A 12,411-nucleotide genomic window follows, 5' to 3' on the forward strand; every position below is an offset into this window, starting at 1 on the left:
AAGGCAGACGCTTAATGACTGAGCCACCCAGGCACCCCCCCATTTTATATTTTAATAACACAAACTATTGTATAATAAATACAAAATAAAGAAATAGTGATGGCTATTATCATGGTTGAAAACATATAAACTTAAAGAGGCTGCTTTCTGAACCGTCACTGATGTAATCTGAAGATTTTTTATCAATTTCATTTACAGAAACAATCTCTGTAGTCAAATTTATCAGTCACTTTCATGCCCCCACATGAGAAGTAGTAGGTGAATATCTGTAGGAATACAATTTATTGTCTGCTCCTCCACTCAGAAGTAACCCTGCGTCTGTCCAGTCTACACTCAGAACTCCATCTCCATGAGCAGCCAGATCAGAGAGAGGAGACTTACAACTTCTTGAATCCCCCAGTTTGACAAGGTTATCTAAAGAACCTGAAATCAGCTGCTGCTCATGGGTAGGAAACCACTTTAATGAGGTGACCCAGCCTGTATGTGAGGTTAGGGACAGTGACACCAAAGTACCATCTTTAGTTTGGGGATCCCACAGTCTGATATGCCCATCTGTGCTGCTAGATGCTAAATGTTTACAAAGTGGAGAATAGAAGATACAATAAAACTTTATTTACTGTCAAAGTTGACTTAAGACTGCCGGACTCTACATCCCACACCCTAATTGTGCAGTCCCAAGACGCACTGCGGATTTCTATAGCATCTGACCACAGAACCAAGAAAATTGCTTCCTTGTGGCCAGAGAGGGTCACTATGGGAGTCCTTGTTAGTCCCAACAGCTCTGTTTCCTGTTTCTCTCTCGGTCCACTTGTACATTCCTCCATTTCGTCTTCTTCATCTGTAGGAACTGTAGACAAGATCTTTAGCATCTTATCCCAGGAGTTACTGCACAATTTAGTCCCCATGCTATCAACAGCTCGAGAATCCACACTTCCAGCATGGCCTCTGCAGCAGCGCAGGGCTTCCACTGTGTTTCTCTCCACATTCCACTCCCATAAGAAAATCGTCTGATCCACAGAGGCACTCAGTAGGAGGCAAGAAAACCATCTTTTCTCACCCAGGCCACATCTCTGACAACATCTGTATGTCCCACGATTGTCATCATTGACTTTCCTTCCAAGGACCAAATCTGAGAAGTATTATCCCAAGAATCAGTCAAGATCCACTCCACCCCTTGGACTGAACTGATCCAGTCATCATGGAACAAACATTTCTCTGGCTGAGGGGCAGTGTACTTCTCCACGTATTCCAGTTCCACAACCTCTTCTGATGGGATGTTTTTCAGTTCCATGTGTTTGAGCAAGGGTGTTCGCAGAAACTGGCCCTTGATAAGGAAATCAAACTCCACATGTTTGTGGAACTCATTTTTGGCCTCCAACAAGTTATTGATGATGTCACTAAGGTCAGCAATTTCAAAGGCTGCAGGAACTGAAAAGGGAACATCATTTACAGCATATTTCTTGTCAGTGAAGAAGTGTGTCTGGAGCTGAGCCATGGCGAGGAGTACACACAAGACTTGTCGAGACTTTTGGAGGGCTCCTGCCTCTAGCTTCAGCTTTTAGATCCAAGTGAGAGTCCTTCTTTTTCCCCCTTTTCAACAAGTTTCTTCTTTTATAAACTCTTTGTTTTAAAGTCTTTCTTCAATTTTCATTTTTACATTTACATTTTATAGATATATTCTTCATTTTTGGCTTCCTTTCACTCCATTCAATTTTATTTTTGTGTGTGTATACACACACACACACACATATATATATGTTTTGCTTTCCTTACAATTTTGGGATTTAGTGTCTTCTAACAGACCAAAATACACAGGACCAAGTGGATCACCCTGTTTTGTCCACCTGTGAAATTATATTCTCTTTTTTCCCTTTTGTTTCTTTTTCTTTTCTTTTTGGGTTCCTGACCTCTTTGGATTTGTCTAGTACGTATTTCACTTGGGTCATAGCTGATATTTTTTATTTTTGTTCTCTCGTTCATCCATTCTTCTCTGGGCAAAATGACTAGAAGGAGGAATACACAACAAAAGAAGGAACAAGGGGTGCCTGGATGGCTCAATCTGTTAAGTGTCCTAGGATCAAGCCATGCATCAGGCTCTCCACTCAGTGGGGAGTCTGTTTCTCCCTCTCCCTCTTCTCCTTCCCCTGCTCATGCTCTCTCTCTCTCTCAAATAAATAAATACAATCTGGAAGGGAGGGAGGGAGGGAGGGAAAAGAAAAGAAAAGAAAAAGAAAAAAAAGAAAAGAAAAAAAAAGAAGGAAGGAAGGAAGGAAAGAAAGAAAAACCTAGAGGTAATACTCTCTGCCACGGATCTAATCGATATGGACATAAAGTAAAATGTCAAAGCTAGAATTCAGTATAATGATTATAAATGTACTAGCTGGGCTTGAAAAAACGTAAAAGACACTACAGAATCTCTTAGAGCAGAAATAAAATCTAATCAGGCCGAAATTGAAAATGCTTTAACTGAGATGGCAGTCTAAAATGGATGCTCTAAAAGCTAGGGTAAATGAGGCAGAAGAGAGAGTCAGTGACATAAAAGACAAGATGAAGGAAAGGAAGGAAGCTGAGGAAAAGAGAGAAAAACAACTAATGGACCATTAGGGGAGGCTTCAAGAAATCAGTGAAACCATAAAGCAAAATGGTATTAGAATTATTGGGGTCCCAGAGGAAAAAGAAAGAGAAATAGGGACAGAAGGTATATTTGAGCAAATCATAGCTGAAAACTTCCCTAATCTGGGGAACGAAACAGGCATTCAAGTCCAAGAGGTAAAGAGAACGCCCCCCCAAATCAATAAAAATAGATCAACACCCTGACATTTAATAGTGAAACTTGTAAATTTCAGAGATAAAGAGAAAATCCTGAAGGCAGCTCAAGGCAAGAGCTCCTTAACCTACAATGGTAGAAACATTAGACTGGCAGCAGACCTATCCACAGAGACCTGGCAGGCCAGAAAGGGCTGGCATGATATATTCAGGTATTAAATGAGAAAAACATGCAGCCAAGAATACTTTATCCAGAAAGGCTGTCATTCAGAATGGAAGGAGAGATAAAAAGTTTCCAGGACAGACAGAAACTAAAATAATTCATAATCACTAAACCAGCCCTGCAAGAAATTTTAAAGGGGATCCTGTAAGCAAAGAGAGAGCCCAAAAGTAACATAGGCCAGAAAGAAACAATCTACAGAAACAAGGACTTTACAGGTAATACAATGACACTAAATTCATATCTGTCAATAGTTACTCTGAATGTAAATGGGCTAAATGCTCCAATCAAAAGACACGGTATCACACTGGATACAAAAGCAAGACCCATCCATATGCTGTCTACAAGAGACTCACTTTAGACCTAAAGACACCTCCAGACTGAAAGTGAGGAGGTGGAGAACCATTTATCATGCTAATGGACCTCAAAAGAAAGCTGGGGAAACAACTCTCATATCAGACAAATTAGATTTTAAACCAAGAATGTAGTAAGGGATGAAGAGGGACACTCTATCACACTTAAAGGGTCTCTCCTACAAGAAGATCTAACAATTATAAATACTTATGCTCTTAATTTGGGAGCAACCAATTATATCAATCAATTAACAACCAAATTAAAGAAACACATTGATAATAGTATAATAATAGTAGGGAACTTCAACACCCCACTCATAGCAATGGACAGATATCTAAACAGAAGATCAACAAGGAAATGAGGGCTTTGAATGACACAGTGGACCAGACAGACTTCACAGATATATACAGAGAATTCCATCCTAAAGCAACAGAATACATATTCTTCTCAAGTGCACATGGAACTTTCTCCAGATCACACATTGTGTCACAAATCAGGTCTTAACAGGTACCAAAAGACTGAGAATATTCCCTGAATATTTTCAGACCACAATGTTTTTGAAACTTGAAGTCAAACACAGGAGGAAATTTGGAAGAAACTCAAACCCTTAGTTTTTTTTTTTCTAAAGATTTTATTTATTTACTTGACAGAGAGAGACAAAGTGAGAGAGGGAACACAAGCAGGGTGAGAGGGAGAGGGAGAAGCAGGCTCCCTGCAAAGCAGGGAGCCCAATGCAGGGCTCAATCCCAGGACCCTGGGATCATGCCCTGAGCTGAAGGCAGACACTTAACGACTGAGCCACCCAGGCGCCCCCCAAACCCTTAGAAGTTAAAGAGCATCCTACCAAAGAATGAACAGGTCAACCAGGAAATTAAAGAATTTTTTAAAATTCATGGAAACAAATGAAAATGAAAACACAACTGTTCAAAACCTTTGGGATACAGCAAAGACGGTCCTAATAGGGAAGTACATAGCAATACAGGTCTTTCTCAAAAAAATTAGAAAAGTCTCAAATACACAAGCTAACCTTACACCTAAAGGAGCTGAGAAAGAATGCAAATAAAGCCTAAACCAAGCAGGAGAAGAGAAATTATAGAGATTAGAGCATAAGTCAATGAAATAGAAACCAAAAGAACAGTAAAACAGATCAATGAAACTAGAAGCTGGTTCTTTGAAAGAATAAGATCAATAAACTCCTTGCCAGACTTGTCAAAAAGAAAGGAGAAAGGACCCAAATTAATAAAATAAAGAGGAGAGATCATGACCAAGGAAATACAATTTTAAGAACATATTATAAGCAACTATATTCCAAGAAATTAAGCAATCTGGAAGAAATGATGCATTCCTGGAAACTTATAAACTACCAAAACTAAATGAAACAGGAAAAAATAGAAAAACCGAACAGACCCATAATCAGTCAGGAAACTGAAGCAATAATCAAAAATCTCCCAACAAACAAGACTCCTCCAGGGCCAGATGGCTTCCCAGGGGATTTCTACCAAACATTTAAAGAAGAAATAATACCTATTCTTCTGAAACTGTTTCAAAAAATAGAAATGGAAGGAAAACTTCCAAACTCTTTCTATAAGGCCAGCATTACCTTGATCCCAAACTAGACAAAGACCCCATGGAAAAGGAGAATTACAGACCAACATCCCTGATGAACATGGATGCCAAAATTCTCACCAAGATACCAGCCAATGGGATCCAATAGTACATTTAAAAGTTTATTCACCACAACCAAGTGGGATTTATTCCTGGGCTGCAAGGGCAGTTCAACATTCACAGATCAATCACATGATCCATCACGTTAATAAAAGAAAGGAGAAAAACTATATGAAAACTACATGATCCTCTCAATTGATGCAGAAAGAAAGCATTTGACAAAATACAGCATCCTTTCTTGATTAAAACTCTCCATGGTGTAGAGATAGAGGGAACATACCTCAATCTCATAAAAGCCATATATGAAAATCCCACAGTGAATATCATTCTCAATGGGGAAAAACTGAAAGCTTTCCCCTAAGGTCAGTAACACAACAGGGATGCCCACTCTCATCACTGTTGTTCAACACAGTACTGGATGTCATAGCCTCAGCAATCAGACAACAAAAGGAAATACAAGGCATTCAGATTGGCAAAGAAGTCAAACTCTCACTCTGCAGATGACATGATACTTATGTGGAAAAAAAGATTCCACCCCAAAATTGCTAGAACACATACAGGAATTCAGCAACATGGCAGGATATAAAATCAAATGCACAGAAATCAGTTGAATTTCTATACATTAACAATGAGACAGAAGAAAGAGAAATTAAGGAATTCATCCCATTTGCAATTGCACCAAAAACCATAAAATACCTAGGAATAAACCCAACCAAAGAGGTAAAGGATCTATATTCTAAAAACTACAGAACACTTGCTCTTTGCCGCATCTCCTGTGAGAATGAAGACCATTCTCAGCAATCAGACTGTCGACATTCCAGAAAATGTCGACATCACTCTGAAGGGACGCACAGTTATTGTGAAGGGACCCAGAGGAACCCTGCGAAGGGACTTCAATCACATCAATGTAGAACTCAGTCTTCTTGGAAAGAAAAAGAAGAGGCTCCGAGTTGACAAATGGTGGGGAAATAGAAAAGAGCTGGCTACTGTTCGCACTATCTGTAGTCATGTACAGAACATGATCAAGGGCGTTACACTGAGCTTCCATTACAAGATGAAGTCTGTGTATGCTCACTTCCCCATCAACGTTGTTATTCAGGAGAATGGTTCTCTTGTTGAAATCCGAAATTTCTTGGGTGAGAAATACATCCGCAGGGTTCGGATGAGGCCAGGTGTTGCTTGTTCTGTATCTCAAGCCCAAAAAGATGAGTTAATTCTTGAAGGAAATGACATTGAACTTGTATCGAACTCAGCTGCTTTGATTCAGCAAGCCACAACCGTTAAAAACAAGGATATCAGAAAATTTTTGGATGGTATCTATGTTTCTGAAAAAGGAACAGTTCAGCAGGCTGATGAATAAGATCTGAGTTGTCATCTACAGAAACAGCAAAAGATGCCGGATGATTTTTCAGACTTGTGATATTTTAAATATGCAATAAAAGCTATACTGATTTGGGCAAAAAAAAAAAAAAAAAACTACAGAACACTTATGAATGAAATTGAAAAAGACACAAAGAAATGGAAAAAAAATTCCATACACATGGATTGGAAGAACACTGTTAAAATACCTATGCTACCCAGAGCAAAATACACTTTCAATGCAATCCCTATCAAAATGCCATCAACATTTTTCACAGAGCTGGAAAAAACAATCCTAAAATTTGCATAGAACCAGAGAAGACCCCAAATAGCACAGGAATGTTGAACAAGAAAACCAAAGCTGGTGGCATCACAATGCCAGACTTCGAGCTATATCACAAAGCTGTAATCATCAAGACAGTATGGTACTGGCACAAAAACACACATGGGGCTCCTGGGTGGCTCAGTCATTAAGCGTCTGCCTTCAGCTCAGGTCATGAACCCGGGTCCTGGGATTGAGCCCCGCATTGGGCTCCCTGCTGAGCAGGAAGCCTGCTTCTCCCTCTCCCACTCCCCCTGCTTGTGTTCCCTCTCTTGCTGTGTCTCTCTCTGTCAAATAAATAAAATCTTAAAAAAAAAAAAAAAGACACATAGATCAATGGAACAGAATAGAGAACCCAGTAATGGACCCTCAACTCTATGGTCCACTTATCTTTGACAAAGCAGGAAGTAATATCCAATGGATAAAGACTGGTCTTTTCAACAAATGGTGTTGGGAAAACTGGACAGCCACATGGAGAAGGATGAAACTGGACCATTTTCCTACACCATACACAAAGATAAACTGAAAATGGATGAAAGACCTAAATGTGAGATAGGAATCCATCAAAATCCTAGAGAACACAGGCAGTGTCTTCTTCGACCTCAACCTCAGCAACTTCTTGCTAGACACATCTCCAAAGGCAAGGGAAACAAAAGCAAAAATGAACTTTTGGGACTTCATCAAGATAAAAATCTTCTCCACGGCAAAGGAAATAGTCAACAAAACCAAAAGGCAACCTACAGAATGGGAGAAGTTATTTGCAAATGACATATCAGATAAAGGGCTAGTGTGCAAGATCTATAAAAAACTTATCAAACTCCACACCCCAAAAAATAATAATCCAGTCAAAAGAGGGCAGAAGACATGAACAGACACTTCTCCAAAGATTTACAAATGGCCATCAGACACCTGAAAAAATGCTCCACATCACTTGCCATCAGGAAAATATAAATAAAAATGAGATACCACCTTACACCAGTCAGAATGACTAAAATTGACAAGTCAGGAAATGACAAATGTTGACAAGGATGCAGAGAAAAGGGAACCCTCTTACACTGTTGCTGGGACTGCAAGCTGGTACAGTCACTCTGGAAAACAGTATGGTGGTTCCTCAAGAAGTTAATAATAGGGCTACCCTATGACCTACCAACTGCCTACTAGGTATTTACCCCAGAGATACAAATGTAATGATCCGAGGGGGCACCTGCACCTCAGTGTTCATAGCAGCAAAGTCCACAATAGCCAAACTATGGAAAGACCCTAGATGTCCACTGACAGATGAATGCATAAAGAAGATGTGGTGTGTATATATATCTATATCTCTCTCTATACACACACACACACACACACACACACACACACACACACAATGGAATATTATTCAGCCATCAGAAAGGATGAATACTTACCATTTACATTGACGTGGATGGAACTGGAGGGTACTATGCTGAGCGAAATAAGTCAATCACAGAAAGACAATTATCATATGGTTTCACTTATATGTGGAATATAAGAAACAGTGTGCAGAGAATCATAGGGGAAGGGAAGGAAAACTGAATGGGAAATCATCAGAGAGAAAGAAAAACCATGAGAGACTCTTAATTATAGGAAACAAACAGGGTTGCTGGAGGGGAGGTGGGTGGGGGGGATGGGGTAATTGGGTAATGGGCATTAGGAGGGCATGTTTGTAATGAGCACTGGGTGTTATATGCAACTGATGAATTCCCAAACACTACATCCAAAACTAATGATATGTTGGATAATTGAATTTAAATTAAAAATAACTGAAATGAAAAATACACTAGAGAAATTCAACAGCAGATTAGAGGATGCAGAAGAACAGATCACTAATCTGGAAGACAGGGTAATGGAAAGCATTCAAACTGAACAGCAATAAAAAAAATTTTTTTTAATGAGATTGGTGAAGGGACTTCTGAGACAACATCAAGAGTAATGTTAATTTGCATTATACGGGTCTCAGAAGGAGAAAATGGTAAAAAAATTTTGAAGAAATAGCTAAAGACCTCCCTAACCTGTGAAAGGAAATAGACATCAAACTCCAGGAAGTACAGAGAACACCAAGATGAACCCAAGACACATAATAATTAAATGACAGAAATTAAAAATAGAGAATCTTAAAAAGCATCAAAATAAAAGCAACTAGTTACACACAGGGAAAATCCCATAAGTCAACTGAATTTTCAGCAGAAACTTTATACGCCAAAGAGGGTGGCATGATATATTCCAAGTGCTAAAAGGGAAAAACCTAAAACCAAGAATACTCTACCTGGCAAGGTTATCATTCAGAATTGAAGGAGAAAAGAGTCTCCCAGACAAATAAAAGTGAAAAGAGTTTTTCACCACTAAACTAGCCTCACAACAAATTGTCAAGGAATTTCTTTAAGTGGAAAAGAAAAGGATATAACTAGAAGAAAATTATGAAATGAAATAAAAGCTCATTGGTAAAAGCAGACATATAGTAAAAGTAGATCAATCATTTACAAAACAATATGAAGATTAAAAAATAAAAATAGTAAAATCAATTTCAGTTGACCCTTGAACAATATAGGGGTTAGGGATAATAAATTACTGTGCAGCTGAAGATCTGCATACAACACTTCAGTCTCCAAAACTCAACTACTAATAGCTCATTGTGAACCAGAAACCTTACCAATAACACAAATAGTTGAGTAACACATTTGGTATATTGTATGTATATATATACTGTATTCTTACAATAAGGTAAGCTAGAGAAAAGAAATGTTATTAAGACCATAAGAAAGAGGGAGAGGAGTTAAGATGGTAGAGTAGGAGGACCTTGACACAGCATTAAATAGTTATCAAATTATTCTGCCCACCCAGAAGTCAATCAGAGGTCTGAGAGAACAAAAACCGAAGTCTACAAGTAGAAAAGCCACTAATTTTTTTAATTTTTCATTGTTATGTTAATCACCATATATTACATCATTTGTTTTGGTGTACTGCTCCATGATTCATTGTTTGTTCATAACACCCAGTGCTCCATGCAGAATGTGCCCTCTTTAATATCCATCACCAGGCTAACCCATCCCCCTACCCTCCTTCCCTCTAGAACCCTCAGTTTGTTTTTCAGAGTCCATCATCTCTCCTGGTTCGTCTTCCCCTCTGACTTACTCCCCTTCATTCTTCCTCTCCTGCTATCTTCTTTTCTTTTTTCTTAAAATACGTTGCATTATTTGTTTCAGAAGTACAGATCTGTGATTCAACAGTCTTGCACAATTCACAGCGCTCACCGTAGCACATACCCTCCCCAATGTCTATCACCCAGCCACCCCATCCCTCCCACCCCCAACCACTCCAGTAACACTCAGTTTGTTCCTGAGATTAAGAATTCCTCATATCAGTGAGGTCATATGATACATGTCTTCCTCTGATTGACTTATTTCACTAAGCATAACACCCTCCAGTTCCATCCACGTCATTGCAAATGGCAAGATCTCATTCCTTTTGATGGCTGCATAATATTCCATTGTGTATATATACCACCTCTTCTTTATCCATTCATCTGTCGATGGACATCTTGGCTCTTTCCACAGTTTGGCTATTGTGGACATTGCTGCTATAAACATTGGGGTGCACGTACCCCTTCGGGTCCCTACATTTGTATCTTTGGGGCAAATACCCAGTAGTGCAATTGCTGGATCGAATGGTAGCTCTAATTTCAACTGTTTGAGGAACCTCCATACTGTTTTCCAGAGTGGTTGCACCAGCTTGCATTTCCACCAACAGTGTAGGAGGGTTCCCCTTTCTCCACATCCCCGCCAACATCTGTCGTTCCCTGACTTGTTAATTTTAGCCATTCTGACGGGTGTGAGGTGGTATCTCATTGAGGTTTTGATTTGGATTTCCCTGATGCCGAGCGATGTTGAGCACTTTTTCATGTGCCTGTTGGCCATTTGGATGTCTTCTCTGGAAAAATGTCTGTTCATGTCTTCTGCCCATTTCTTGATTGGATTATATGTTCTTTGGGTGTTGAGTTTGATAAGTTCTTTATAGATTTTGGATACTAGCCCTTTATCTGATATGTCATTTGCAAATATTTTCTCCCATTCTGTCGGTTGTCTTTTGGTTTTGTGGACTGTTTCTTTTGCTGTGCAAAAGCTTTTTATCTTCATGAAATCCCAATAGTTCATTTTTGCCCTGGCTTCCCGTGCCTTTGGTGATGTTTCTAGGAAGAAGTTGCTGCGGCTGAGGTCGAGGAGGTTGCTACCTGTGTTCTCCTTTAGGATTTTGATGGACTCCTGTCTCACGTTTAGGTCTTTCAACCATTTGGAGTCTATTTTTGTGTGTGGTGTAAGGAAATGGTCCAGTTTCATTCTTCTGCATGTGGCTGTCCAATTTTCCCAATGCCATTTGTTGAAAAGACTGTCTTTTTTCCATTGGACATTCTTTCCTGCTTTGTCAAAGATAAGTTGACCATAGAGTTGAGGGTCCATTTCTGGGCTCTCGATTCTGTTCCATTGATCTATGTGTCTGTTTTTGTGCCAGTACCATACTGTCTTGATGATGACAGCTTTGTCATAGAGCTGGAAGTCCGGAATTGTGATGCCGCTAGCTTTGCTTTTCTTTTTCAATATTCCTCTGGCTATTCGGGGTCTCTTCTGGTTCCATACAAATTTTAGGATTATTTGTTCCATTTCTTTGAAAAAAGTGGATGGTATTTTGATGGGGATTGCATTGAATGTGTAGATTGCTCTAGGTAGCATTGACATCTTCACAATGTTGGTTCTCCCAATCCATGAGCATGGAACGTTTTTCCATTTCTTTGTGTCTTCTTCAATTTCTTTCCTGAGTATTTTATAGTTTTCTGAGTACAGATCCTTTGCCTCTTTGGTTAAATTTATTCCTAGGTATCTTATGGTTTTGGGTGCAATTGTGAATGGGATCGACTCCTTGATTTGTCTCTCTTCTGTCTTGTTGTTGGTGTATAGGAATGCCACTGATTTCTGTGCATTGATTTTATAGCCTGCCACTTGACTGAATTTCTGTATGAGTTCTAGCAGTTTTGGGGTGGAGTCTTTTGGGTTTTCCACATAAATTATCATATCATCTGCAAAGAGTGAGAGTTTGACTTCCTCTTTGCCGATTTGGATGCCTTTGATTTCTTTTTGTTGTCTGATTGCGGTGGCTAGGACTTCCAATACTATGTTGAATAGCAGTGGTGAGAGTGGACATCCCTGCCGCGTTCCTGACCTTAGGGGAAAAGCTCTCAGCTTTTCCCCATTGAGAATGATATTCGCTGTAGGTTTTTCGTAGATGGCTTTTATGATATTGAGGTATGTGCCCTCTATCCCTATACTCTGAAGAGTTTTGATCAAGAAAGGAGGCTGTACTTTGTCTAATGCTTTTTCTGCATCTATTGAGAGGATCATATGATTCTTGTTCTTTCTCTTGTTAATGTATTGTATCACGTTGATTGATTTGCAGATGTTGAACCAGCCTTGCAGCCCAGGGATAAATCCCACTTGGTCGTGGTGAATAATCCTTTTAATGTACTGTTGGATCCTACTGGCTAGTATTTTGGTGAGAATTTTTGCATCCATGTTCATCAAGGATATTGGTCTGTAATTCTCCTTTTTGATGGGGTCTTTGTCTGGTTTTGGGATCAAGGTAATGGTGGCCTCATAAAATGAATTTGGAAGTTTTCCTTCCATTTCTATTTTTTGGAACAGTTTCAGGAGAATAG

General features: G+C 39.3%; 2 pseudogenes; one reads left to right on the forward strand and one right to left on the reverse strand.

Moving 5' to 3' along the window:
* Nucleotides 1–232: 232 nt before the first annotated feature.
* On the reverse strand, nucleotides 233–1,495 carry LOC114221484 (ribosome biogenesis protein WDR12 pseudogene; annotated as a pseudogene).
* A 4,268-nt stretch (nucleotides 1,496–5,763) lies between these two features.
* Nucleotides 5,764–6,467, forward strand: LOC114221500 (large ribosomal subunit protein uL6 pseudogene; annotated as a pseudogene).
* Nucleotides 6,468–12,411: the final 5,944 nt, after the last annotated feature.

This window comes from Eumetopias jubatus, unplaced genomic scaffold (assembly GCF_037043125.1).
Source record: "Eumetopias jubatus isolate StellerSeaLion01/CBP00866 unplaced genomic scaffold, mEumJub1_p1.0 scaffold_14, whole genome shotgun sequence".
Lineage (NCBI taxonomy): Eukaryota > Metazoa > Chordata > Mammalia > Carnivora > Otariidae > Eumetopias > Eumetopias jubatus.